Raw genomic sequence first — 6000 nt, forward strand, 5'->3', positions numbered from 1 at the left:
AAAGTAATGGCCCTTGGATTAGGTTGAAAGGAGATCATTGCTGACATTTATGATGGCCCTTTCAGTGGAGTAGAGAGAACAGAAGCCAGATTGAAATGAGTCAAGCAGACAGTAGGTGGAAAGAAAGAATGTAAGATTGTTGTAAACAATATGCTCAAGGAGTTTGGAGGCAAATGGTATAAGAGAGATGGGGCAGTAGTTTGGGTCAGTGATCAAGGGTGGGGTTTTTTAAGAATGGGTGGGAGGGGGATAGGGTGAAGGGGGAGCTGGAAAAGGGAGAGGACAGAAAGAGGGCCATGACTTCATTTTCAGATAAAGGGTAGAAAGAAGTCAGAGTTGGTAAAATGGATAAGGAGGAATTGGCTGTGAAAGGAGGGAGTTGGGTGTTGAGGGCCTGGTAGGATGTGATGTGGAACTAGATGTAATGTCATCCAAGCTGGCCCAAGGTGCAGGTTTCCAGCCAAACTCAGACTTCTTTTTTAAAGTGGCAATCATTTACAAGGCAAAACCATGGCTTGTAAATGATTACAACCTTAGAAAAACATTTCCGTTTGGCCGGCAACCCACACCTCCGGACAACTTGGATGGCATACATCAAGCCCTTGGAGTCAATTTTAGATATGAAGTAGGAAAATAATAGGGAAGAGAAGTGAGTTGAGTAGGGATAAGGATACAATATTGACAGCCTCAATGTTAGGCTTAGTAATGGTAACCTTAGGAGGCAGAGGTAGAGAAGTGAGGGATAAGTTAAAAAATAAAAGGTAATCATCAGGGAGGGGAAATTGGTTTAATCAGAAATATCACAACATTGAGTGATGACTGTATTAAATTAGTGCCCACTTACTGGGAGGGTGTAGAAGTCTATTGGCAGAAATTAAATGATGATGTGATGATAAGGAGTTTATAGGCAGAAGGCTAGTGATAGGGAGATTGAAGTCACCAAAGATGATGAAAGAAAGTTATGAAAAGAGAAAGTTGTGGAGCCAGGAAGCAAACTAGTCAAAGAATTTGGAGGTAGGGGCAGTGGAACAAAAAAAAACAGCTATTCAAAGGTGAACAGCTTGAAAGAGGTGGATAACATGAACCTCAAATAAAGAGAATGAAAGGGACAACACTGAGGTATGAGTTGGTAGGAGTAAACGGAGATAGAAGGACCCCATCACCACCAACATGGCAACTCCCGGAGCGAGGGCAGTAGGAGATTGTGAGCCCCACATAGAAGAGAGCTATGGGAGAAGTGGTGTCAGAGGGGGAAATCCAGGATTTTATAATTGCTAAGTGATTCATTTAGTTGCAGATGAAAAGATTATGAGTGGGGACCAGTTTGATACCGACAGATTTGGCAATCCAGTGGGCAAAGGAGAGAGGGAATAAGTTTCTGGGAAAATGTGAATGAGATTATCAGTGTTGCTGTAGTGTGGTGAGATTAATTTGGAAGACATACTGTAGATGAATAGAGTGTAGTGACGGTGTGGGCTCCTGAGCTAGGAAGGGAAACTGCATAGATGGGCACAGAGGGAGTTTAGTGTGATGTGCATGGAGGTGAGGTGACAGAGATAAGAGTGAAGAATAATGGCTTAGTGGAGGGGTATTTGAACCATTGTGGAAAAGAAGTGAATCACAATTGTGGAAAGGAAGAGATAGGGGCAGGAAACAGAATGGAGGAAGATAGACAAAGGAGGGGAGAGAGGGGGAGGAGGTACAAGATACTAAGGAGGGAGGTTTGTGAGAACAGGGGGTATAATAAAGGATTAAGTAGACAAATAGTAAGGAATAGAGTTGAAGAAAAGATAATAATGTGTGTATGAGGTAAATAAGGGGAGGAAAACTGGAAGTAGTAATGGAGCTGTACGAGCTAGAGACCGTATAAAAAGATATCGGTAGAACCATATTGTTTACTGTTAAATTTAGTATTCAAATCATATATCTAATCATCATTGTTACTATTTAATGAAAGTATCAGTTAAAGGTGCTTCCCAGAGAAAAATAGAAATGTGCAAAGAAAAAAAGGGAAGAACAAAAGGTACTCCTTTGAGGAGCATACCTCCTTTAAGAATAAAATTCAGGTTGAGTATCCCTTATCTAAAATGCTTGGGTACAGAAGTATTTAGGATATTGGATTTTTCAGTATTTTGGAATAATTGCATAACATAATGAGATATCATGGTGATGGGACCCAAATGTAAGCACAGAATGAATTTATGTTTCATATACACCTTATACATACAGCCTGAAGGTAATTTTAGACAATATTTTTTAATAACTTTGTGCATTAAACAAAGTGTGTGTACATACACACAATTCATTTATGTTTCATATACACCTTATACACAGAGCCTGAAGGTCATTTAATACAATATTGTTAATAACTTTGTGTATTAAACAAAGTTTGTGTACATTGAGCCATCAGAAAACAAAGGAGTCACTATCTCAGTCTCACTCAAAAAATTCCGTATTTTGGAATATTCTGCATTTCGGAATATTTGGATATGGGATACTCAACCCGTATAACTTTTTTTTGCTAAATTAAAAAATGGGGAAATACCACCATCGTATTATAGTTGTACATTAGCTATGGGGTAAATGTATTAAATGTTGATACAGGGAGAAGTGGTATCAGCACACATTGGGGGTCATTCCGAGTTGTTCGCTCGTTATTTTTTTGTCGCAACGGAGCGAATAGTCGCTACTGCGCATGCGCAATGTCCGCAGTGCGACTGCACCAAGTAAATTAGCTATGCAATTAGGAATTTTACTCACGGCATTACGAGGTTTTTTCTTCGTTCTGGTGATCGTAATGTGATTGACAGGAAGTGGGTGTTTCTGGGCGGAAACTGGCCGTTTTATGGGAGTGTGTGAAAAACCGCTACCGTTTCTGGGAAAAACGCGGGAGTGGCTGGAGAAACGGAGGAGTGTCTGGGCGAACGCTGGGTGTGTTTGTGACGTCAAACCAGGAACGACAAGCACTGAACTGATCGCAGATGCCGAGTAAGTCTGGAGCTACTCAGAAACTGCTAAGAAGTGTCTATTCACAATTCTGCTAATCTTTCGTTCGCAATTTTACTATGCTAAGATTCACTCCCAGTAGGCGGCGGCTTAGCGTGTGCAAAGCTGCTAAAAGCAGCTTGCGAGCGAACAACTCGGAAAGACCCCAATTATGTGCACTGATACTGCTTCTCCCCCATGTATGACAGAAGCAGGCTTGCCCCTGTCATTATCAGTGTTGCTATCTAAAATATAGCATGCCGATATCCAGGGCAATGTATGAATGGTCAGCAGTGCTATACACCCACAGCTATCATGCTCTTGTTGTGTAAGATCTTGTGCAATAAACTAGAGCTGAACTGAGAGACACAGTGCCTCAGCACTGAGATGATGTGCTGTGTTCTCAGTGAGGAACAGTGAAGGAAGAGTTTACACTACCCCACTTCAGCAGACAAGATGTTCGTATATGTTTTCCTCGGTAAAGAGGCGAAGCAGGAAGTGCTATACTGGATCATGTCGCTATAATACATTTTCCATTATGAGTTAAGAGGCTATGATAATTCAAGTTCATAAAAAATTAGAAATATTATACGAAAAATGCAAATAAATAAAAAATGAAATAACCATAGAAGACAGAAAAAAATAAAATTCAAATAAACAGTATACATACTCTTTGAGGCTGATGTGTCGTTTATATAAGAAATGTCCATACTATCAGCACAGAATATCAATTATTCACTAGGAAATGATCATTTGTATTACATAACAGCATTCTACAGTAGTTCAGCTTCAGTTTATTAACTGTTAGCAGGGCTGGATCCCAATGCCATGATCACTTACATTTCTACCTACTTTTACAAATTAATAATGCAGTTATTTATTAAAAGGATTCACAGATATATCAGCATTACTATTCAATCCAGATATGGGTGGCCATTCCCATACAAAAGCACAGGGACCTATATTTTTTAAGCTTCAAAAATGCAGCATTTTTAGAACTTGACTATGAAAAAAATGTCAGTATATTCAGATGGTGACAGCTCCTGGACTCTACTGCTCCTCCCTGTAGGAGGGAGCTTGACTGTGGGAAACATTTTTGCCTACTTTGTAGAAATGAATAGGGCTATTCATTACTAAGTCTACCTTTCAGTTCTGATATGGAACACCATCTCCATGCAATAGTATGGGGACCTCAATTCATCAAGCTTCAAAAATGCAAAAAAGCTCAAAGAGATCATGGGTACAGCTGTTTTTTAGATCAGTTATCTCCTTCTCAGTGCATTGTAGAATTGCTCCGGTATTGCAGTATTGACCACTGAAATGTACAGCAATTTGGATAGTAAATTGCCACTGACATTATGCTTTAAATTATGAATAGATCTCACAGACACAAATAGTGTACTGTATTCTGGGTTAAATGTTTGTGTTAAAAGTGGCTCAGTCAATATAAAATATCAATAGTGGTGTTTAAAGACACGGCACCCATGTTGTTTTAATACTTACCTTTCCGGAGTCCGGCAATGGGCTCTGCAGCCGCAGCAAAAATCACACCCCTAATGGCTGCCATGCATGAGCGGGACAAGAGCCCTTTTGCCTTTTGTCAATTCTATAGCTTCCCCTGCCAGATCATAATATGCTTTTTAATACACTACTGCACCAGCTGTTCAGGGTCACTGGCAGTCTGGCACATATGCTCCCAGTTCTGCATAAAGAGTGATCTTTCCCTGCTACTATAATGTTAGTCGGAAAGTATTGGAGTACGTGCTGACAAAGCTCTTCTAATCATGGCACAACACATGCTTACTCTATCTGACCCACTATGCTCCTGTAATAGTGGATGCAGTTTTGTGTGTGGATGTTTTGTGATGCGTGTTTGCTGTAGTGGTGGTTGGACTTCAGTAATGCAAAACCAAGAGTAGCAAAAAAAAAAAAAAAGTGTTCCTTTTATACAGAGCTGGTCTTGTGTTTAGGTCATATACTATAGGGGAAGTCATACAGCTCCATTGCTACACATCTGCATGCATTGACAACAAGAGCTGCTGGCAGATGTAACCTCTTATCTGTAGTGCTACAGTCAGTGATTTTACAGTCTTGTCTCTGTGCTGGAAATATCACTAACTGTAGCTTTGACCACATGTGACCACGCCAGCACCAGCTGCCAGAGAGAAAATAAGAGCCTTGTTTTTTATGCATATTCATATAAATTGGGGGCAGCAATGTGTGGCATATGTGACGTAGAGGTGTCAGTTTGTGGCATAATCATGGAAAAATAATAATTGTTAGAGCAGTATCAAACCTTGAGGACCTTTAATCCTTGACAGCCAGCCAGATATTGATGTCAAAGAATTTTTCATGTCAGTGCTACAGTATATTTCCCACATTTGAAATAGAAAAACATGATGAATGTACCACAACATTAGAGTAACTGAGAATCTATGGCACTCTTCCTGTTACAGTGGAGGCTGCTGAAAGCGGCTTCTCTAAGCTCAAACTGATTAATACCTACCAAAGATCTATGATGGAGCATGAAAATCTCAGTGGATTTTCCAGCATTGGTGTTAATCATGTGTTCTCACAACAGATGTCATATAATGATGTGATAGATTACTTTGCTGCAGGAGATTCAAGGAGAGTAAGGTTGATAGACAAAGCTACATGTAAGCATTTGGGGCCAAATGTAATAGAGTGAGAGTTTCAGATAGGAGAGATTTGGTAAGGTTTTTCAGTTTTTATTAAAGTAGCAATCATTTACACTGCAAAATCAGGTTGATCTTGCTGTGTGAATGATTGCCACTTTTTAAAAAAACTGCAAAACCTTACCAAATCTCTCACTTTTTGAAAGTCTCACTCTACATTTGGCCCTTGATGTTTGTCTTTTGCACCGAACCTTTATGTTGTATAATACCATGTTATTTATATTACATTTATATTTCTATATTTAGTTCCTATATTTGTTGAGTATGGTTTTAGTTTTGTGTTTTGTGCATTTAGCAATGGTTTCTTTAATAAGAATAG

This window comes from Pseudophryne corroboree, chromosome 5 (assembly GCF_028390025.1).
Source record: "Pseudophryne corroboree isolate aPseCor3 chromosome 5, aPseCor3.hap2, whole genome shotgun sequence".
Taxonomy (NCBI): domain Eukaryota; kingdom Metazoa; phylum Chordata; class Amphibia; order Anura; family Myobatrachidae; genus Pseudophryne; species Pseudophryne corroboree.